Source organism: Anas acuta, unplaced genomic scaffold (genome assembly GCF_963932015.1).
Source record: "Anas acuta unplaced genomic scaffold, bAnaAcu1.1 SCAFFOLD_181, whole genome shotgun sequence".
In the NCBI taxonomy this organism is placed as follows: Eukaryota; Metazoa; Chordata; class Aves; order Anseriformes; family Anatidae; genus Anas; species Anas acuta.
Genome location: NW_027076005.1, coordinates 1 through 24,812, shown reverse-complemented (window position 1 = coordinate 24,812; position 24,812 = coordinate 1). Strand labels below are relative to the sequence as shown.

General features: G+C 38.9%; 1 pseudogene; it reads left to right on the top strand.

Moving 5' to 3' along the window:
• The window catches only part of LOC137848830 (kinesin-like protein KIF27), a 34,014-nt pseudogene extending 9,487 nt beyond the window's left edge, over positions 1-24,527 (top strand).
• Positions 24,528-24,812: the final 285 nt, after the last annotated feature.

Here is a 24,812-nt window from a genome sequence, read left to right as displayed (position 1 = left end):
GGGGGGAATGGGAGCCATACTTTGAAACTGAAGTGCTAGGTGCTTAATAAAATGGGTCTGCCAGAATTGTAGGTGTGGTGCTAAAATATGAAGCCTGGCATGGTGGTAGGCCTTGGTGAATCACTGGATCCATCTTTAGGTGTTGCAGAAGTGGGATAATTTGATCCTGCTGTAATATGAATAGTATTGAAATGTCCTACCAACTGAATTAGCAATGTTAACAACTATCTGCGACTCAACTAGAAAATAACCTGCAATCTCATGTATTTGCAATTCACTTTATAAACTCATTGCCATCCATTATGATGATGATGATGTAGAAACACCGAATTCAGGAATAAGGTTTTGTAAATTGATATCATGTTGTCACTGTAGTATTTCAGTGAATTGGAACAGCAGAATTCCATGGGTAGTACTTGTTAAATGTACTTGTCAGCTGGGCTCTTAATTGCATGCCAACTACGATAAGACAGCAAAGGTATACTTACTGGTGTATTTATATTGGTGTATTTATAGACGAAAGAAGGGAGTTTGCAGCCACTTTATGTACCTGTGTAGAGGTTCAGCTACGTGTAATTGTTTTCAGATTGTATGTGCAAAAAGAAGGATTTGGCAGCATTAGCCACTGCTGCCACTGTACAAATAAAGACTGTTGTGCCGTTGTACTGTTTACATTAACTATAAATACACCACAGTAGAGAGAGACTAGAAATTCCAAGCTTTTACTGAAGAGTCATACTATAGTTCTTTTTTTTTTTTTTTCTTAAGCCAAGCACAGCAGGGAGTCTGCAGACAAAACTTTGAGTGTTGTCTGCTTTAGAGCAACATCCAGCATCATAAGTTCTTGTGGAACATGACTGAGCACTTTTATCTGGTGCTTTTTCTTGCTGTAAAGATGCACCTGTAATCTTTTCTCTGAGCTTCAAGTTTCAACATATTTTGTGTCCAGCTAGTAAGAGCATGAAGTCTCTCAACTTTAACTAATTTCCTCAGCTGGTTAACTATATAGTTATTTAGCATTAAAATATTTGTCAATGTATGCACACGTGTGCATATGTGCACAGTCTTGTCTGCACAAAAATCCAAATGTATCCTGTTCTGTCATTTAAAGAGTGACAAATATGAATTACTTATGATGTAGATATGATTGACCTGTATTTTCTAGATACATAGTTGTGGTCTGATCAGCTAATCTGAATATCAGCATCAAGTAGATTCACAGCTCAATGGCCGTTTTCTCCTAAGAATGACCAGCTTCATTTTCTCTTCTTTTGAGAGAAATGGAGTTGAGTAACTTTGTGTGATGAGAATGCTCTTTTCTGTAACCTTTTTGTCTCCTGTAAACTTAAGAGTAGAGCATGGTTCTTTCATCTCTGATAAGTGAAATGACATATTCCTTTTAAATCATTATTTTGGGGAATGGTCTCTGCCATGCTATTGTTGCATGTTGACATACCTGAGTATATATGGAGCACCTATACAATTTTGGACTGGAGAAATTCTGGAGTTAAGTGGTAAAGAGAGCCTGTGGAAACTTCTGCAGAGTCTCATGTTCTTTTGTAATAGTACTTAATAAGGAACAGATTTGTAGGTTATCTAAGCAGATAACTCAAGAACTTGTTTCAAACTCTAAAGATCCCTTTTGAACAGTAATTTCAAGAAGTATGTATTATCTCACTACACCTCTGTCATAATATGTCAGCATATCTAGATGTCTGTTTTCTATGAAATTTGTAATCAGAGATGGATATCATCACTTTCAATACTCTGCTAATTGACCAAACTCTGCATGGAAAAACTGCAGTTGGACAAACATAGATATACCCAGGATCTAGCTTTAATGCTAGGTAAATGATTTGATCTTTAGAATGGTGCCCCAGGGATGTACATGTTGCTTTTAGCTACAGGCAACAACAGAAGGCATAAGTGTTACTTAGTTCTGTCTCCTCCCAACGTATCCTCTGTGTCTTGCTGTAAGAACAGGTGAACTTGATGTTTGTGGACGGTACCAGCTGAAATGCTGGGTTCACCTCCCTGTGGAGAAAACTGCTTGCTGAATCTCCAGTGCATTGCAAACAAAATTAAACTTCTTGTAAAAGAAGAGATAAGGCTCCTTACCCCAAACTGGAGCTTGCGTATGTGTATTATCTACTTCATTTTTAAATTGTGTTTGTCAGGCTCTGGGGATGGCATCTGAAATAGTTTTTAAGCACTAAATTATTCTATTCTATTCTATTCTATTCTATTCTATTCTATTCTATTCTATTCTATTCTATTCTATTCTATTCTATTCTATTCTATTCTATTCTATTCTATTATCTATTTCCACCCAGAACATGAAGACCAGCTTCTTGTAGAGCCACCTTTTTTCCACGAAATCTCTCAAGAGCGAATGTATTAGCCTAAAATGTGTTTGGTAGACAGTTTTTTTTTTTTTTTTTTTTTTTTTTTTTTTAATGTAATTCTTCTTTAGTTACCTAAGGTAATACAGTGTAGTCGGTTAAAATATAAATAAATTATACTGTATCTTTTTGATTTCTCCCTCATTCCCCCAATTCCAGCCCTGTCTTATGCTTTCTGAGCCAAAAAAAAACCACTTCTGTGGTTTAATGATATGAATTATTGCTTGTTTGATCAAACAATGTTTTCATTCTACCTTCTGTGCTACTTTCCCAGGAAACTGATAATTAAAAGAAGCCAGCTCCCTAGAATTTCAGACAATGGCAATGGAATCTGCTCTAATCAGTTCAGTCCCTACCACTGCATCTCGTTTTGCCTTACTACAACTGGAAAGTGATACTGATTCAGAGCCTGGAAAAGGCAGAAGTGGCCGACGTGCTGGTAAATCTCTAGCTTCAGGGTGTAGATCTATAAATGTGAAGAAAAGAGAGAAAAGAAGAAAAAGGAGAGAACAGCAGCAGAGTGAGGTCAATGATGTAAAGGGATTGTATTTTCAACAGTGAGTAAGGTTGTTGTCTCATCAAGAGTTTTTGCTGTCCCTGAAAAGTCATTGGTTTTGGTTTTCCCTGTGAAAGAAGAACTACTTAATCGCAGATTACATCTTTACATTGTCCTGTCTTATGTTTCTGAGAAGTACTTACACGCTTTAGGGAACTGAAGCTGGAAATACACCTTTTTGTTTCAGTCATTTCACAGCTTAGCTTTCTAAATGTCTCTTTGTTTATCAAGTCTTTAGGGTGGAGTAAGCTCTGTGCACTTACAAATTGCTAAAGCAGTGTTCCATGTCATGAATGGGACCGACTTGGTCTTACCTGTTGTTTTTCATATACAAATTGGACAGAATCCGTTCGCGTTTTGCTCCTTGAGCTCTGTCGGCATTGTGTCTACAGATGTGTCTGTGTGGACGTGTGCCTGGGCACTCCCGGCGGCTGCTGGGCCAGCAGCTGCGAGCAGTTGTGAGCGTGGCTCGCCTACTTGGAGACCGCTTGTGTTTGAGGGAAAACTCAGCCTTTACCGCTGAGCTCCACCGGAGCCGTAAGGAGACGCTCTCCTCCATGACGAGCGCGGCGATGGAAGCCGCATTTCGCACCCCTGCTTTGACCACAAGCAGACGGCCCCCTCCACCCTCCCCAGGACTCGAGGGCGAGCTGTGCGCGTCCCTGGGGGCCGGGGGCTGCCCCCCGCTGCCCTCCGGTGTCCCCTCACACCCATCCCTCAACCCCCGCTCCGCCCGCGCCCTCCTGCCGCGGGGGGCCGCTGTGCGCGGCGGGGCGGCGCCGCCGAAGGTTGCGGCCGTTGCCTAGCGAGGCGCTGTCACCAGCAGCTCGGGCGGCCCAGGCGCGGCCCGCCGGCCCCTCAGCCCGCCCGGAAGCTGCCTCCCGCCGCCCGGAGCAGGTTTGGAGCGGGGAGCGACGGGGCCGGGGCTGGGGCTGGGGGGAGCCGCCCCACAGCGCCGCTGAGCCGGCATTTTGCTTGGTGTTTGTTTGAGGAAGTAGGAAATGGGATCTCTCCCCTCCTCCGCCCCTCCCCTCCCGTGACTAGTTTGGGTGTCATTTTGGGAGGGGGGGGTGGGGGGGGGGGAGTCAGTAAGTTTTCAGTATGTGCTCGTGATTGCCGTGCCCTTTCTGAAATGAGCAGGATTTCAGGCTCTTGCTTCTCTTTCTTGGTTTCCCTTTGCTCTGTTCTGTACAACAAGGCTTTTTGTCAGCTTCCAATGTTTCTCAGCTCTGAATGGACAAGCCCTCAATGCAAATGGGTGTGAGTGAAATGCCAAAACTCTTCTCTTTGCAACCACAGAAGACTTGTGTTTCAATCTGGTTGCATTTTCATGCAGGCTGAATTTGATGTGCTTAGCTGGTGAGTCCTGCCAGTTGGGTAACAGAGCAAAAAGGCTGCGTGGGAGTTGAGCAAGAAGGAAGTTCAGCAAACTTTCCTTTGCATGGCAAAGCCTCCTTGACTGAGAATCAGCAAGAGCAGAAGATGTGTTTGGGATCCGGCAGCATTTGATACCCATCGAGACTTTGGAGTGTTTCTGGTAGACATTTGTAAAGAAATCCTATTCGATGCTTCTTCTTGTGCTTCAGAATTAATAGATGGGGGGCAGTATAAGGAACCATGGTTGCTGAAATATATAACTAATAAAAAATAGTTCCATATGGGCATAAAGAGACGGATTAAAATCAGAGGAATGCTTGGTGTGTAGTAATCACAACTATTTAAAATCATACCCACCATGTAAGCAACACGACAGCTTTCTGTGCTTCTGAAATTCTAAATACTTGGCCCTTGTAAGCAGAAGATGGCTTTCAAGCACGTGTGTGTCTATAGGTATAAATTCAGGATAAAAAGGTTTTGTTTGAATAATTTCTGTTGCTTATGCATCGGTACTGTAGCAGTGAGAAAATAAGGTTCATTGTAAGTCTATGCTTTATCAAGAGTTCATTAACAAGATCTTACAATATTGTTGCTTCATGCGGCAGTATAACATCCAAACAGAAAGTCTGACCACTTTCAGACCAAAGGTTAAGTCTGCTAGCTTAGAAGGTAATAGAAGCAAAATTAGTTTCTGCACTGGTTTAACAGTTGTTAACATATCTGCTTTTTTATCACAGTTCCTTTCCAGGGTGTAATGATGCTTATGTATTCTTTGGGAAACTCTTCAACATTCTGTTTCAGCAGGGAGTTAATTCTTTATTATTTAACTCGGAGAACATTTTTTCTTAGGTGCAGAAAATTGCAAATGAGGTGAACAGAGGAATTGTAACAGATCTCGTAATGACTTCCTGAATACCGAGTGGGGAGCACAGAGATGGAGGCCGGCATGGAGGAGATCCTGGTTAAAGTTGCAGTAAGGGTCAGACCTCTGCTTTCCAAGGAAGTACTTCATAACCACCAAGTATGCGTGAGATTAGTCCCAAATACACAACAAATAATCATTGGGAAAGACCGTGTCTTCACTTTTGATGTTGTATTTGGCAAAAACTCAACCCAAGAAGAAGTTTATCCAGTTTGCATTAAACCTCTTCTAGTGTCTTTGGCTGAGGGATATAATGCTACAGTATTTGCATACGGACAGACAGGTTCTGGGAAGACTTACACCATTGGAGGTGGTCACATTGGTACGTTGTAAAAAGTCTTTTTTTGTGTGTGTGTGAACAATGTAGTTCTGCAAATTAAGTATTTAATACATAACAGATGATGCTTGAGAATTTTTAAGAGATAATGAAAAAATGTATAGCAAAAAAAGACATATATATTCCAAAGTTTATGTGATGGTTGTGTTCTAAACACAAATTCTGTGTCCGTTAGGCTATACCAAAAGTATGAGAGAAAAAAAAAATAAAAAAAAATTAAAGTGCTCTTTCCCATTCTCTATTCTAACAGGCAACTTACACTACTTTCTGAAACACAGTGCTTTAGAAATTTTGGCTACATTTATCCTACTTAGAAAGTATCTGCTTTAGGTAATTGTATGAAGCAAACTCACTCTTGGACTTTTTTCAGAGTCTGACAAAGAGATTTCATAGATAAATTTCATGGAATAGAATCCTAGAAGGGTTTGGGTTGGAAGGGACCTTAAAGATCACCCAGTTGCAACCCCCCGCCACGGGCAAAGATGTCACCCACTAGACCAGGTTGCCCAGGGCCCCATCCAGCCTGGCCTTGAACACCCCCGGGGATGGGGCATCCACTGCTTCTTTGGGCAACCTGTGCCAGTGCCTTGCCACCCTCTGAGTAAAGAATTTCTTCTGAATATCTAATCCAAATCAACCCTCTTTTAGTTGGAAAGCCATTCCTCCTTGTCCTATCATTACACCACCTGCCAAAGAGTCCCTCCAGAGTCCCTCCCCAGCTTTCCTGTAGGCCCCCTTTAGGCACTGGCAGGCTGCTGTGCCTAAAGCCTCTTCTCCAGGCTGCACAACTCCAACTCCCTCAGCCTGTCTTCGTAAGAGAGGTGCTCCATCTCTCTAAGTATCCCTGTGGCCCTCCTGGACTCTCTCAAATACTTCCACGTCCTCGTGCTGGGGGACCCAGAGCTCCAGGTGGGGTCTCACGACAGCAGAGCAGAGGGGGACAATCACTTCCCTCCCCCTGCTGGCCATGCTGCTTTTGATGCAGCCCAGGATATGGTTGGCTTTCTGGGCTGGAAGCACACATTGCTGGCTCAGGTGGAGATTCTCATCATCCAACACCGCCAGGTCCTTCTCCTCAAGGCTGCTCTCAATCTGTTTTCTGTCCAGACTGTAGTTGTGCTTGGAACTGTTCCAGCACAAGTGCAGAACCTTGCATATTGGCCTTGTTGAACTTTATGTGGAATTCAAATTTTGCTTTTTTAAAGGCAGATATCTGAAACTCTACTATTCGACTTACTTGGTATTTCCAAGTCAGTGTTTCTCAAACACCTGAGACTGGAAACTACTATTTTTCTGTATTAGTTCGCAGAAGAATTCTTCAGCTTCTGCATGTATACAATTTTGCTTTCTGACTTTCCCTGAAATCCTGTATCACCAGCTCTGGTTATCTTCCCTTCCGTATCGAGAAGTCACAATTTGTTTGTCTGTTCTGCTGAATAAGAGAGAAGAAGTGGAGTAGCAGGAATTAGAAGACTACCTGGATTTTTCTTGGTCCTTGATTCTGAATTTGAAACCCTGAAAATTATGTATTCGTTCTTTTTGCATAAAGGATTTGAAGTTTTATCATTAATTCATTAGCAAGTTCAAAATATTTTTTTCTTCTAGCGTGATTTTTTACTAATTTAATTTTCTTGTAGTCTCGTACCCGCAGAAAGTAGTAAAGTTCTGTATCATTTCCATGCATTTCTGATCAACAGAAAAGCAAATCTTTACATGAAAACTTGGGAAAACTGAGCTCTTCCTATTCCTTATTATATTGAGTGATAAACCTCGCAGACTTCTCTTTAGTTTTAGTCTTTGTAATTTGTGTGACAGAATGACTGCAAGTATCTGTGACATCTGTGTTTATATTTTAGCATCATTTTCAGAGGATGAAAAAGGCATAATCCCACGGGCTATTCAGGAGTTATTTCAGCATATTTCTGAAAACCATAACATCAATTTCCGAGTGAAGGTATCTTATATAGAGGTTTACGAGGAAGAACTTTGAGATTTATTGGAGTTGGAGACCTCTGTGAAAGATTTACATATCTGAGAAGATGAAAAGGGAAATACAGGTAGGATTTCAGCTCTAGAACTTTGTGCATTTGATTTCTGTTGTGTGCACAAATTATTGTTTCCATCTCTTGAAAAGAGAGCTTACCGATGACTAATACTAGACGAAGTCACGTTTTCAAAATATCAATTCAGTTTAGCTGATCTGAAGCAGCCTTCATTTGAGATTCCTATGAACAATATCAATGTTCCTCCAGAAGCAGCATCAGGTGGTAAGGTAGTACTGTTACTGTTTCTGCAAATTCAGCATAGAAACACAATTGTGCATGATTATTCAGTTGAATGAATGCTTTAAGATTAAGCCTTTGCTTCTCACTTCAAAGTTATATTTGTTAAGCTACTTATGCTGTAAATATCTGCTTCCATTCCACTAAGAACTATGTTCTTAACATAGGCTGGGAGTCACTTTTACTACAAACTTTCAAAATTTCTGTCTTTTTTTTTTTTTTAACTGACAAAGTAAGCTTTGAGCTAGGTTTGCTCATACTTTTTTTCTAGATAGCACTAGGTTGCAAATTGCATAAGACGATGTGTAAACACCTAAGTGTATTCTGTGTATTCTGTTTACAATACTGTTTCAAATGGTGTGACAAAATACACCCATATATTCTATTTCTGCAGGTTTCAGATGTGTTGTACTTCATGCTTTCCACATACTGTTTTATTTTATTTAGCTATGTGCTACGACCTTATAATAATGCAGGCTGGTATGCTTCTGTGATTTGTGTTTATAGATTGACTCTTCATAATTGCAGTAAACTTTTACTGAAAAGTTTAAAATTAATGTAATTATTCTGATTTTCTTTTGGTGTTTGAAGTGATTGTTGGTGCTAAGGAATTCCTAGTAGAATGTGCAGATGAAGTGATGAGCCTGTTGGAAAGTGGCAATGCAGCTCGTCACGCAGGCACAACACAAATGAACGAACACTCTAGTTGATCACATGCCATTTTTACTATCAGTATTTGTCAGAAACAATCTGCAGAGTCTCAAAAAAAATAGTGATCCACAGGATTCATCTTGGAAATCAGTCCAGATGATTGCTTCAAAGTTCCATTTTGTGGATTTGGCAGGATCAGAGAGGGTGACAAAGACTGGAAATACCAGTGAAGGATTCAAAGAATCAATTCAAATCAATAGTGGTTTGTTGGCCTTGGGAAATGTCATCAGTGCTCTTGGAGACCCAAAAAGGAAAAGCGTACATATTCCATACAGGGATGCTAAAATCACTCGCATTCTGAAAGACTCCCTAGGAGGGAACGCCAAGACTGTCATGATAACATGTATAAGTCCATCCTCATCAGACTTTGATGAATCTGTAAATTCGCTCAAATATGCAAACAGAGCCAAAAACATTAGAAATAAACCAGTTGTCAACTACAACCCTGATCAAGACCGGATTGATGAAATGGAACTTGAAATCAGATTGCTCTGAGAAGCTTTGCAGAACCAACAAGTTGGTAATCAGTGTTGACATGACTTAAATCAAGAAAGAACCTGAATCAGTTTGCTAGAAGAACAGCTCACCCAGCTTCAAGTTCAGTGCTTCAGCTACAGAAACTGTTTGGACGAAGCCTTCCCATTCCTGGTTGATTTGAATGATGATGTTAGCTTAAAAAGCAGGAAGCTCTCACCGTGCAGCAAATTGACACTGGAACTGGCACCATGCAAGAGCCCCATCATATCACAATTCTTCAGCTGAGGAGAGAACTAAAGAACTGCCAGGTATTTCATTCTAAGTTGATTGTTTAGGTACCTATGAACAAATCAGGAAAGCTAATGTGTCTGTCTTGTAGGAGGAGGAGATAGAGTTCCAACAAGCTAGAATTTTATAAAATCAACCTATTTTCATTTTTCACACTGAATTCTGGTAAGCCTGTAGATTGTTACCTCGCAATCGCATACACAAATTCTGGCTTTTCTTGGTTCTCATCATCCTAAATTACAGCTCTGTTATTTATTCTTCATTTTTTTTCTCTGGCTTATTGTAAAGCTCTGCTTCCCAGGTTCAAAACAGTGTAAGAGCTGGGTTTAAACTGAAAGATACCCAGGTAAGCATGCCATCCACAGCTCGGAGGAGATGGTTAGGGAGATGCTAAAATAAACAGGGCAATAAAGGCTCTTGAGCAGCTCTTAAGAGTTGTATTTACTTGAAAGATATAGGTTGTACAGAAAAGATAGAGTTGTACAGAAGTATCTGTCTTTAGAATAGTAAGACATAGTGTGTCTATACTTTGCATTTGGCTCCTAAAGGTTTTCTGGAAGGCCAACTACATTTGGAAGTAACCTTCAATCACTATTGGATCACTTACCCAGAAAAACATCTGAAAAAAAATAACATTATAATTTCTTTAATCTTTAGGCTCTTCTTTGAGATGAAAAATGAGGAGGGCCATCCTTATTTTTTTGTTTGAGAAGTGTATTAATATTATGATTGATGCTGAGATTTTACAGCCAAATCTCACAGCACACCGAAGAAAGTAATTGGATTTAAATACCCACTTTGTAAGGTAGTGTTGGTTATGGGTCCATTATTTCCTTTGGGAGAAAGAAACTTGTCAAAACAAAATCAATAGATGAGAAACAGAAGTAAAGAAACGACTGGTGGAAACCACTTTTGAAGGGAGCAGCTGATTCCCCAGAGGGCCATGCTGCCATAGCCACAGGGACCTTGACAGCCTAGAAAGGTGGGCTGACAAGAACCTCATGAAGTTCAGCAAGGGCAAGTTCAGAGTCCTGCACCTGAAGAGGAACAACTGCAGGCACTAGTGCATGCCGGGGGCCACCCTGCTGGAAAGCAGCCCTGCAGAAAAGGAGCTGGGCGTCCTGGTGGCCACCAAGTTGAACATGAGTCAGCCATGTGCCCTTCCTCCTAAGAAGGCTAGTGGTTTTGTTGGCTGCACTAGGCAAAGTGTCACTAACAGGTCAACAGATGTGATCCTTCCGCTCAGTGAGGCCACAGCTGGAGTAGTGTGTCCAGTTGCAGTTGCAAACTGTATTTTGTGGTGCGTTATACACAGCATAGGCAGCCAGTCAAAAGAGGTGATTCTCCCACCATATTTAGCATTGATGTGGCCTCACCTTGAGTATCGTGTGCTCAGGGGCACCCCAGTTGAAAAAAGGATGTGAAGATAATTGAAAGTGTGAAGAGGAAGGCAACAAAGCTGGTAGAAGGGCTGGAAGGCAGGTCCTATGAGGAGAGACTGAGAACACTTGTGTTGTCCAGTCTGAAGAATAGGAGGCCAAGAGGCGACCTCATGGCTCTCAGCAACTTGCTGAGGAGGGAAGGTGCTGGTCTGTGCTGCTGGTAACTGAGGGAAGAATGCATGGGAATGGCACAAAGCTGTGGGGGATGTCCAGTTCACGCTGGACATCAGGGAAAATTTCTGTACCATGAGGATGGTCAGACACTGGCACCGGCTTCCTAGCGAGCTGTTTGGTGCCCCATGCCTGTCAGTATTCAGGAGGCGTTTGGGCACTGCCCGCAATAACATGCTGTAACTTTAGGTTAGTCCTGAAGTGGTCAGCCAGTTGGACTTGATGATCTTTGTAGGTCCTTTCCAACTTCTCTACTGCATTCTGCTTGATTCTGTTCAGTTCCGGGCTCCCCCATGCAAGAGATTCAGGGACATAATGGAAAAAGTGCAGCAGAGGGCCACAAAGATGCTTAAGGGACTGGAGCACCTCTCCAATGAGGAAAGGCTGAGAGAGATGGGACTGTTCAGTTTGGAGAAGAGGAGGCTCAGTGGGGGATTTTAGCAATGTCTTACAAATACCTGAAGGGAAGGTGCAGTGAACGTGCAGCCAGGACAAAAGGCAGTGGGCATATACTGGAACACAAGAGCTTCTAGGCAAACATCTGGAAGCACTTGTGTACTGTGTGGTGGCCGTGGCTGTGCACTGGAACAAGTTGCCCAAAGAAGTGGAGTCATCCTCTGAGACCTGCAAAAGCCACCTGGACATGGTCCTGGGCAACCTGCTCAAGGTGGCCTTGCTTGAGCCAGGGGTTAAACCAGGTGACCTCCAGAGGTCCTTTCCAGCCTCAGCTGTTCTGTGATTCCATGGTGGGAGAATTTGCCATATATACGTCACAACTTTGCAGTTCCACTCACATCTTTGAACAACAAATAAATATATGTATGTATTTAATTTTCCAACGTCAAGAATAACAATGCCTGCTTTTCCACTGGCTGAATTTTCCTTTTATTATCTAGCAGGCTCTAGCTATGGATGAAGAAGTATTCAGCCAGAAGGATCATGAATTGAAGATATTGCAGAATCAGATAAAGACATTAATACAGGAAAATGAAGAGCAACTGGAATCTTTAAAGAAGGCTGAAGAAAGACATAGATTACAGGTATTTTTCCTCTGGCATATATTACATATATCTATATCAAACCATCCGTCCACCATAGGAATGTACTCATGATTTCAAGACAGATCCTTCAGAATTTTTTTGGATGTAAACACCTACCAGTCTTACAAGCACCTTGTTTGAATTAGAGCTGTATTCCCTAATGAGCTGAGATCATCTAGTGGGTGAATCACAGTACTGTGATTCCTGAAGTTTGTGTATCAGCCTAACTGTGCCACAGCCTTCCTGTATGATATTAAGTGGTTCATTCACCCTCTCTTTGCTTCCTGCCTTCCTCCAGATCTGTGTTGTTGCTAAGTTGTTTCAGGACGATTCATGATTTAGGACTTGAAAGGCTTTAAAAGATTGTTTAGAATCTCAAAAAGACCATCAAGTTCCTACAGAATGCTTTAATTGAAAGGCTGTGTAGAAACATGCTTTGTTATATCTTTATTCAGTGTGAGAGTAAAGTATTGTTGACTTTTGACTTTTTAAGACAGAATTTCATCCTAGTATTCTGAGTTTACTATTACAAGAAGCTGAGTGACACAGTGGAAACACTGCTTGCCTCCTTCCCTCTCTAGATCTTGTATATGCTAATGAAATTGTAATGGGTAGTAAGTGAATAGCATTTCAAGATCCAGGAGACCATATATAGGATAGTTGATAGATCTGACTTTATAGGATGATAGATCTGACCTTTTTTAAAGGGAACAGCATAAACATGGCTAGTTAGTACTCTTCTCCTTTTTCTCCTTTTTTTCCTTATTCTCCTTTTCCTCCTTATTCTCCTTTTCCTCCTTTTCCTCCTTTTTCCTCTTCTTTGCTGATGGCTTGGGGAGAGTCAATGAATGAAAGGTAAGTACACTGGTACACATCTTTTCCTTCCCTCTGTAACTTTTTTTCTGTTCTGTCATTTCTGGATAGGCTTTTTTTGTGTGTTTTCCCTTTTTAACCCATACTGCATATTGTCAGCTTATTAGACTAAAACAATCCATGCTTCTAATACACATAGATGCTTATATACGATTATGCTTATAATTGTATCCTATGGAGGATACGAGGCAGATGTTATGAACAGAAACAGTTGTACTGTAGGCAAAAGATCGCAGCTCTCACTTTTACTTAAAAACAGAAAAATCAGTATAATAATCAAATCAAATGCTTGTGTCAAATGGCTTAAAGTTGTATGCACAGGAAAGTGTCATTTCAATGATACATGACAGAATAAGAACTGTAAAAGTAGCATGTAAATGTTTGTACCCATGTATTTATGTAACAGGTTATGCACTATGGGGTTGTATGTACAAGGGCATAAGGGACAGAGTTTTATAGGGATTAAAAAAATAAAAAAGTTGTAAGGTGGAGTTGCCCATTACTACTTCCACAATCATAAAATGTATGGTATTGACATATATATTCTTTTTGCTATGACACAGAAATATTATGTATTGTATTCCAACAAAATGTCAATTTGTGGGGCATTGTCTATGTATGGGGAAAGGACTTGCAGTCTAAGAAGATGAGAAAAAAAGAATAAATAAAAAATATATGATTCAAAGTAGGAGAATGCATACTTTAGTTAACTATCTCTAGCTGTTATTCAAATTTCCTGTTGGTAGGCAAGATTTTCGATGTATTCTGAAAGGAACAGAGAAGACTGAAAATTGTATGGTCTTGGCCTTATGGATAAATCAGTTCAGTGAAGATATGTAATTTTGAACAATGCACAGAGATTGCTGTAGGAAAGGCAAGTAAGTTCTTCAAACTAGCATTACCGACAAATTTGAGGCTGGGTAGAAAAGAAAGTAACGGTTGATACAGGGGATCCTGGGGTCACGTACAATTTTATGAATGTTAATTAATAAAAATAATCTTTCAAGTTGGACCACTCCAAGAGGAAGAGGAAGCCTACATGTATGTACATTTCATTCTTTAAACTCAGACCATGTGCTTCATTTGAACATTTTTCTTGAATTACCGTTTTATTTATCCATGAACACACAAATAAGGCAAGCAAGGGCTGATAAATATGTCATCTACTTCTCACTAGATGTCTAAATCTAGCTGACATAATTTATATAGGACAGGTCCTTTAGAGACAAAAATGTCTCAAAAAAAATGATTGGAGTTTGGGGAGAGGTAAGATTCTACCTGTCATGCCAGAGAATTTTCAGTTTGTTGCAGAATTTGCCTGTGCACTGCAGAAGAATTTAGAGTTAGTGAATGATATACAAGAAGACTGACCTTTATAATGAATTTAGAAAGGTATGATGCAAACCTGATGATCAGCAACCGTTTTTGTTTTTGTTTTTTTCATATGAGAATGAAAAAATGGTGGAACAGCAAATCCTTATTGATCAGCTAAAAGAAAAATTAGAGAAGTTTATGGTTGTGAAAACTTGGGACTTCTCAAGTGCTTGTGGAGATGGGCCTGCTGTTACGGCATCTGCAAGAAGGCCATACAGTGTCCCACTCACAAAGAGTCTGCTACACTCGCTTTACCCATCTTCAGGGACAGAGACACGAAAGGTAAGGTCTACCTAAGCATTACATTTTTTTTAACAGTTATTGTTCAATAATTCTATTGGGCGTGACAAATTATGGTGACCTCTTGTCAGCTGCTGTTTAGCTTTGAAGCATTTTAGCATTGAAGACTGAAAAAGTACTTTTGAATGTCTTGCAACACACGCTATGTCCCAGTTGTCCAAAATCTATGGGCTTACATTTTGAATCCCAGAATGGCTGGAGTTTGAAGGGACCTTTAAAAATCATCTAGTCCAACTCTGCCATGGACAGAGACACCTTTCACTAGATCAGGTTGCTCAAAGCCCCATACAAATTGACTTAAAACACAGAATTTATCACAGTCATAAAGCTGTAGTCTTTAGTGATCTTTTTGTGCAATGTTTAACAGTTCAGATAGGAAGCATTACCAAAATGAATGATTATTCTGTACTGATAAACTGAACATTTTGGGTAATAAGTTGGTAACAGTACCTTCTTTTGCACTTGGGACAAGTGTTCTAAGCAGAACCTTCTCTTGCAAAACCTTCTGGTACACAGGTACTCAGAAATATTATTTAAACACCTGCAATTCTGCATACAAGGTCAGGTAGTGAAAGACTTTTAAACTGAAATACTATTGGAATATCAATAAAGAATTACTGAACTATTCCAAGTGTTTTTTTGGTGCTTTTTGGCAGGTGTATACCAGTCCCCCTGCTTTTTCCCTGGCTCGGATGATGGCAGGATTCCGTGCTCGTAGCCAGATGATACTGAGCTACATAGAAGATCAAGATGAAGTCCTTCACTGCCACCTCTCTATCAGAGTGATGAAGAGAAAGAAAATACAGACAGTCAAAAGTAATTTATTTTTTTTTTTCTCATTTAGGTAATTTTTTCTTTAACTTTTGTTACAGATAAATATATAGCAAATACAATATTACTGCCTAATCCTACTGTAATGTGAGGCCATTTGTGATACTACTTAAAATAAATTTGCAGGACCAACTAGGCATATTATGAAACTAGTTTAAAAACCACGTTTTTTTGATGCGATAAAGATTGCATGATCTTTGTTTTGGGGACATCATCCAACAAGATCAAGCATGGGAAGAAGAAGGTGCAAATGCTTATGTAAGCTTTCTCAGTTTGGCACTCTTCTCTTTAATATCATGTACTTTATATAAAGTTAAAAGAAAAAAAAATCCCTTTGTGTTTAGAATGTATCATGTTTTCCATTCTTTCTTAGGCATTCAATAAACCAAAAATGGACACGAAAACAGGCTTCTCTGTGCTTTCCCTTTGAGCAAAGTGACATGAAATGTCAAGTTGACAAGTCCAGCTTATGTGACAAATCTGTGCCACAGACTGATACAGCCACAGGTAAAATGGAAGTCATGAGAGTAAATTGTGTTAGATATAGTACTAGAATATGCAATAATGTCTTTATCACATGTAATTATTTTTCTCATCAAAATGTCTTTATTTGCTACAAATACTTTTTTCATTATAGCTCAACATAAATTTATTTTTTAATTATTTTCCTTTTCCCTTTTCTGAAATTGACATCAGTGACCTTAATGTTTGAGTACTACTTACTAGCGAGAAAGCACTTGACCTACAAATCTAGTACTAGTTCAAGAAAAGGAAACATGCTATTATTTCATCAGAGATGCACTGAAAATGCTTAAATTAAATATGTTTTTTCTCTCTCAGATTAGCATTCATTAGCATTCTTTAAATGCTAATGCATGCTGTCATTTCCGTATTTAGATGGCAGGGAAAAGACTCTTTGCAATACTCTCTCCTTTTGGCTCTTTCGCTTCATCTGTAAGAATTCTATACATACTATATTTCAGATCACTGTCTTTTGGCTAAAGAGTGTATTCCTTTTATTCCATTTTTATTCCTTTTTTTTTTGGTTTCCACATTGCTTTGTTTTCTTTCAAGGTGAAGAAATCGACTGCCTCCAGAAAAGTCATGTTTTTAACATGCAGAAGTTAAAGAATTCAGAGTTGAGACTCACTGAGGCCAAGCAAAAAATGGGAGAACTTGCACTTAACATCAAAATGAAAGAAGAACTTATTAAGGAATTAGTAAGAACAGGTAAGTGACTGAAAAATTGAAATGAAGACATTCAGAAATAAGCAAGAAAAAAGACACAAAACTTCTGAAGACCTGCATATCTTAGTTTTTGGGTAATTTTCTTCTGCGGGAATACTTCTGGTAACTTACAGTTTCCTAACTTCTATGAATTACTTGCTATGAGTGCATTGAAGGCTGCAAATTTTTATTGTGTCCTACTCAGCTGTGATCTGCAGATTTGTTTGTTAAATATTTTTTTGTGTTTTGTAGCTTATTGTGTTTGTCCACCTATAGTGTAATTTTTCATGTATGCTTAGTGCAACTGATCTCTTCATGGACATGTGTTTGTCACCCAGTGTCTGGGATAGGAGAGAAGATACGACACTGTGCTGGGAATGCTTGCATTGCCATCATAGCAGTAGAGAAGCAGGAGTCAGAAGTGGATGAGGGAAAAGGTCAGTGTCCCTGTTAGCCTATATCATTACACACCTGTCCTGATATATATATGCTTGCCAGAAACTTATCATTGTGATGACCCTAAAGATCTGTGCTTACCTGTTTCAATCACACTCTTCTAGTGTGTACATATTCTCCTGAGGCAGTCTTTTGGCATTGAGAAACATTGTGCGCCCCCAGTAACAGTACTCACGGAATCCCAAACAGAGCAAATCAGATTGCCCGAACAGGGCAAATCAGTAGAAACACAATCGAGAGTTTTTTGCTGATTACCAAGTTGAAAGCTGAGAAATATGTAGCATATTCTTCTGGGGAACAAAGAAACAAACATACAAACAAACAACAAAAAACATAATAATACAGGCAAGCTATTTTGTCAAGGACTGCAGTAGGCAGAAAATTTTCACTTGATGTGGCACTCAGGTGTTACTTTCTTTGGTGACATCAGATGATTTATGAAGAGTTCAGATTTAAGATTCCTTTGTTCATCTATATTTCAGTGTTATAAGGGAGCTGTTTGTTTAGGTTTGGAAAATGTCTCAGAAATTTTTGGTTTAATCAGGATGAAGTAAGTAACGATTCAATTACAGGTTTAAGTGATACATTGCAAATTATTAGCTTGCTGTTTTAAAACTATTTGGATATGATGTCTTTAAGGTAAGGATGCAGAGTGTGTAAGCAGGCAATATTCTTTGAAGATAACTAAACCGGAACAAGAATCCGAGCAGGCCAAAATGGAACTGGCCGAAACTCAAAAGCAGCTTCAGGAGCTGGAGAATAAGGAGCTGAGAAAGCCAAGCTGCAAAGAGAGTTCCGAAAGAAGATGGATGCAGCTAAGCTGAAAGTGCAGGTATTTCCAATATGACCATTAGGATTTGCAAATTCCTGTCTCAGCATCACCTTTGAAATCCGTACACTCTGATTGTGAAACTCTCACCAGCTTCACACAATTGAAGCTAGTTGGATTGAAGTAGCCAATGAGAACCTTCACACAGTTATACCCACTACTATTTAACAACTAAGTAGTTAGATAGTTCTGTCTTTGATGATTTTACGAAGGCTCAGAGACCTTAGAGATAATGTGTGATTGTTGTGGCAAAATGTAGCAAGTCTTGCTCACTGTCCTAACTCGGTGAAATAGAGAATTAACCTGAGTCGGGTTTTAGTTTTAAGTTTTCCTGTTGTTAAGCTGAAATTTTCCATGAACATTCAGGCCTTACAGAAGAAGAAGCAAGACACTAAGAATCTGGCTTCTCTATCTAACCAAAGTGAAAAACGAGCAATAGAACTTGAGCAGAACGTGGCTCAGATGAAGCATCAGCAGACCCTGCTAGAGAAAAGACTGCGTGAGGAGAGTGAAAAAAAAGAAGCAACTAGAAGCAGAGCTTCAGCGGGACCAGCTACAAATTAAAGTAGGATTCTTTCTGTTTCCTTATGACAAAGAATAAGATCAACCAGTTTGACCTTTGTTTTCCCAAAGGCAATGTACTATACTACCAGATTTTGTCCTTTTAAGTAATTGCTTACTTGACACTGAAGAAATTGTGTATAAGTATTTTCACAGAAATCTTCATTCTTCCTTTCTCTTCAGCTATTTTTTTGAATGTTATTATGTGATGTCTAGCCCTGAGTTGCAATTTTGCATGTAAATTAGTTCAATATTTCTGATTTCATGATTGTGTAGATTCTGTCATTAAATGTGTTTGAAAAACACACTGACTGAGGCAGAAAGAGTTTTGTTTGTTTGTTTTTGTTTAGAGGAACTTCAGCTTAAGATGGAACAGCAACAGAAGATTCTTAAAGACAGAGAGATTGCTGCATTTAAAAAGAAGAAAAATAACTCGGTGTGGACTTTACAGAAATCAGAGGTAGCTAATCTATTCCAAATCTGTGTGGACACTGAAAAGAAAGGTGTCTTTATTCACCCCGTGTCATCTTTGTAAAGCGTTTGGAAGAAGAGTATTCCGTCCTCCCTCCCCTGTTTTTTTTTTAAATTGTTATTTTTTTGTTGTAGCAAAAACTGAGACAAGTCAAGAAGCTCTTTAACTGGTTTTGAATGAACGAAAGGAGAGGGCTGTAATGTCTTTGTTTTTTCTATGACTTGTCAAAGGTAGTAATGCAGATAGCTGGAAATTCAACGAGTTTGGTTGTCTGGTAGGTTTGAAGGTGATTCTGATGAGCTCTGTTATAAATGTTGCATGGTTTGTTTGTTTATTTCTTTTCCCATCTGACAAATATGACAAATGGCTATGGTTTTGGTTGTTCATGACAGTGTTAGAATAGTAGGTTTCCTGTGCAACAGTGCTACCTGCATGATTTCAGAACTAGACATTGGAACATGAGAGTTTCATGAGTTAACCAAAGTCTTTAGAGGTGAAAATCAATTTAAAAAATGAAATAAAAGCAACTTCTTAGCCATACCAGCAATATGCCCACTGATAAACCATTGCTTCAGAAGAGACTTATAATAGACTCTGCTAGCAGGATCAGAACTCCCATTTTTTCTTTCTTTCAGCATCAGAGTTTCTCATCACGATGTGTTTTTCCACAAATCTTGGTCTTGGGCAAGAATCATGCAATGAGGATGGGCTAGCTGATTTCTTGTGGTACCTTTCAAACTTAGTTGTTGTCATTCTATATATGACATCTATTTCTATAACTGTTTTTAGGAAAATAATACATTTCCTTAAAAGCATCTGATAAAATTGTTTGCATAAGATGTAGTAATATAACATTGCTGAGCCTCTCCTTAAGTCAGTCCTATTTCTGTATTATCCTGAATCAGGATTCTGTTGAACACTTAATGTTAAGAATTGAAATGTTGATTTCTCACGTTTTATCAGTTACTCTAAAAGAGGAAAAACATAGTCATAAAATTCTGACCCAAATAGTCCTCGTTAATGCTCTCTGGATCTCTGTTTAAATTGTAGAAGTTAGAAGAGCAAAAGAAATGGCTGGATGAAGAAATGGAAAGAATTCTGCAACAGCACCAACAGTTAGCGGAACTAGAAGAAGATTTAAAGAAAAGAGAAGCCATTGTAGCTAAAAAAGAAGCATTATTGCAAGAGAAGAGCCTCCTAGAAATCAAGAAACTGAGATCTAGCCAGGTGATTTAAGAAATAAAAAAAAGAAAGAAAGAAAGAAATTTAACACAATTGTAGAGCTGCCTGAAAAGACTATGGGAGGAGGGCAGCCAGATAACAGAAGAGGTTTAAGCCATGCAACTTGTATCTCTAGAGCTGCCATTACATTATTGTGTGGCTTGATCAAATGAACATTTTAAACATGAATAATAGAATGTAATAACCTTTATTTACATGATATCCCCGAAATTCTAACAACAAAACAAAATCTGACTTCCAAAGTTCTGTTATTGCAGCACATTAAATAACGATATCTAAAAAATTGCTCAGTGCCTGCAAAGTAGAGAACATGGCAGAGAAACATTCTGTATTATTTACTTTGGCTACTGAGAAACAGAAATTGAAGTGTCATTGTCACCGTAATGACTAACTCATGTAAGATATGTAGAAAACTGCACATTGCTTTTCTTTGTTTTCTTTCATCTTTTGATTAAATAGTAAATTTTATGGTAGCTGTCTACTTAGCCTAAATGGCGTCCCTTTACAAGAAGTAGACAGGTCTTCCACTTTAGGATGCGACAGTCTCATGTACATGTTTATGGGGAAGGAGTTTTATACTTACGGTTTCTTTCATTCTTCCTCTTATTTCTTTCTCTCTCTCTCTCTCTCTCTCTTTTTTTTTTTTTTTAAAGGCTTTAAACAAAGATAGTATGAAATTGTCTACTCGCTTAAGTATGCTGGACCAGGAATTGTGTGATAAAGGTATGCAGCTTCAGGACAGCACTACTGAAGATAAGACAGACATTCTGGAAAAAATTCAGGTTCTTCAGAAGGAAAGGGATCAGCTACTCAGGAGAAGAAATAGTGTGGATGAGAAACTGAAAGAGGGTAACTGAAAAGTGTTGTCAGCTGAAGTAAGTAACTATCTCTGAGATACATCAAAGTTTTAGGCAATGTTGTATAATAAAGTATTCCAATCATGACCTAAAATGTCTCCCAGTATTAGACAGTAGAGAATCAAGGAACTGAGGTTGGGTGTTTTTGTTAACAGCCGACATGAAAGTACTGCTATAATGGCACTACTTCCATAACAGGGAACAACATATACTTTCAGAGGAACTTACTTACTTTAGCTAGAGTCCGGACAAATGTCGCTGGCCTAACAATTCTATAATGAGAAATAATGAAACAGGATGTCCATCAATTTATCTTAGGCAGCTATTTTCCTATCAGGACATAGAACAAGGTGAAGTACTCTAATAGTGATGTCCCTTGATTTTTTTTTTCATAGGCTTTTGTGAAAGACCAAACCTCACCTGAAGGCCTCCATATAGTTACAATGAAAATAAGCCATATTATGGATGTTACACACTTGAATTGATCAGTATAATTAAGTTGAAGATTGAATAAATTGATGTCAAATACACAGTTTTGTTTTAGGTCTTGAGAAGCAGCAGTTGGGGCCTATTACTGAGCTGATAGCATGCCAGAAAGAATCCTATTTGCTTCACTCCACAGAATCTTCTGCAATACTTCAGGGCATGAATTTCTGCCACCTTCCTGCACAGATAATGGTCACCAAACTGCTTACAGATCTGATTGGTTCATTAATCGCTAATTAGAAAACTAGTTCAACTGAAAAAGTAATAGAAGTCATCAAATTGTGGGGAGGGGAAAATGGAGGAAGAATAGAATGTAGGCTTTTGTGGTGATGAACCATTTGTTTGAACTCTGGTCTGTGGAAGGGATATCAAGACATTTCCTGCTTGCTCCAAGCAGGTTCTAGATTTGTACTCTTCCTCTTATTTTTCCCATTCCATTCTCTGTACTACTACTAGTTAGTCTTGCTCTTCAATTTAGATTCACCTTTGAGAATGAAGTTAATGTCTTATGCACACAAAGGTTTGTTTTGTACTTTTTTTACAATCTCACTCCTGTGTTTCTGTGTAGGAAGAACATGTCCTTTTGCAGCTGGAAGAAGGAATTGAAGCCCTGGAGGCTGCTATTAATTACAAGAATGAAAGTATTCAGAGTCGCCAGTACTTGCTTAGATCCTCTTCACAGATCCTTTCACAGAGTGAGGATAATGCAATAGGAAAACTAGTTTCCTTGTCTGCTGATGAGCTCAGAGCTATCCTCTTCAAATACTTTAACAAGGTTTGCTTTGGCTAATGATCAATATTTTAGCCTATTACCTGTTATTGCGCTAAATAGTTAAATGAAATAGTGTCAAGAAGTAAAGTCAATTTAATCCACTTTCCTTGAAAGCCTGCTTAGGTTACTCACATCTGTTGTTAATTTGGATATTTTGCATCTTGACATCAACATAAAAAAGGATGCTTTTCTATTACTTGTTTGTATCTTGTTTTGGTGTCATTAGCTTAAAAGGTGTTGCAACTCTGGAAATTTCCTTGCTCCTTTCCACTGCTTTATGCTGCTAACTTCTCAAGTAGCAACATATTTAAACAGTGGTGTCGTATTGAAATTCTTCCCACCTGCAGTCTTTATTAACCTCAGGATAGTATTTCTTTTTTCCAAATCCATTATAAAATCTTTCTGCAAACAAGCGCTTACCACCATATACTGAAGAATCGTAATGACACCTGGAAACATAAAAAAGAAATGCATTAGGACTTGGTGTCTCTCTTTGCCCATGGGTGAACCTTGGGTGATTTTGTGAACAAGTTGTCTGTGGTACACAAATTGGCAGTTTTCCAGAAACAGGAAAAAAACTCTTGTATCAGTTTAAGTTCTGCACAGGGCATTAAAAAATCCACTAGTCCATGTGATCAAAATCTACAGAGCTCAATTCTGAAGTGTGAACTCATGTCAGCAGGCAAATCTGTTTCCAGTATAAGCTTACAGCTTATACAGACAATTGCTTTTGTATCCATTCATCTATTAAGCAGAACTGTAAAAGCATTTGTTGAAATGGTTTGATAGAAGTGTATTAGATTGTCTTAGATTGTTGGCCTGCGAGAGTCTGAACGTAAATTACAACTGCAGACTGAAGAACAGGAGATGAAGGTCATAGACCAGGAAAATATAATACGTGAATTGGAATCTGCACTTGAGCACATCAAGTTGCAGTGTGACAGGCAGCTGACGCTACAACACAGAGAACATGAGAAAAAACTACAGTTGATACTGCATCATTTCAAGGGTGCTTGTTTGTTTTCCAAGGGGAATTGTACAGCAGATATTATCTTTAGTCACTGTTGAGAAATACTGTGTTTCATATGAAAGAAAAAAGAAGATATGAGGTAGAAAGATAACATTTTGGCTGTTACTAATTCTGATGTCGTGTAGGATGCTGATGAACAGACACAAGGTGCTTGTATAAAAGAAAAAAGCTGACCATTTTTAAAAAACGGTCAGAATTGTCACATTTTTATATTCAATTTGTTGACATTGGAAAGGTGAAAGATAGCAATCCCATTGATCTTTATCCTCTAAATGCTCCTATTAAAATGGAGAATTGGGGTTGGCATGGGCTTTTTGATCCTCTGTCATACTAGTTTAAATGTACACCCTGAAAGCAGAGTGTCAGCAAAATACAGGACATTCTCTAGCTGGGCATCTTGATTTTGGCACAGAGAAGTGAAGTGAAGATTTGATTCTCATACTAGTTTTACTTGCCCTAGAACAAGATGGTGAAGGTATTGCAGAAACCTTGAAAGAGTATGAAGTAAAAGTCCAGCAACTGGAAAAAGACTTCTTTTATTCTAGAGAAAACCAGCAGAGAGCTGAAGAAGAAATTGAAGGGCTTTTTTGGAGAGTCACCCCATCAACTAATGGCACCTACTAAATGTAAGTACATGATCTTAAAATGCTTTTGTGTTTGTCAGTAGATCATTTGAGGGGTAGCAAACAGACAGAAGTATATCAGATAGACATAAAACTCATATTTTTACTGAACTAACTCTTATCCAGGAAGGTACTACATCTCCCCACACTTGCAAAGGAGAGACAACATCAGTTTGTAATAGAGGCAGTGGTATAACACTGTTCTAAATTCGTGTTTGGTTTTCTGTGGATTCGAGCATAATTTCAGAAGCTACAGTCTCACACTGTTGTGGTTGAGAAAACGGTATTTTATGATCTGAAAGACTCTGAATGGCATTATAATTAACAAATGTGTAATATGCTATGCTTTTAGATGCCAGTATTTTAAACAATCAACTTGATTTTGCTGCCAGCACTTGATTTCATAGAAGTTATTTCTTGGAAGATTGTCAATGAGGAGGTCCATACTTCCAGTTAACTAAAATCATTCTTTATTAAGGTTAAAAGACCTAGATATTTGTAGTAAGAAGATAAGCTTCCTAATGTGATCTATGCTTTGACCAAAAAAAAAAAAAAAAAAAAAAAAAGGACCAACAAACAACTATGAAAAGTTTTTTTGATTGTTCCAGGTCCTACTAACCACAACTCAAACTTAAAATGAAGTAGTTCTAGTGTAGAAGCAAAAATGGTTTAATCATTGTCATTATCTTGGTTGTCTTACACCTCACACTGCCACCACCACCACTTCACACGCACAGTGCAGCCTTCTTGGCCCCGTGTTTCGTCTTAAGGCTCAGCGTGACTCATTCTTCCTCTTAACTGATGGTTCTATTTCGTCACACTTGAGGTAGTGCCATGTCTTTGTAACACGTAGATGCTGGTCACATATGCATCT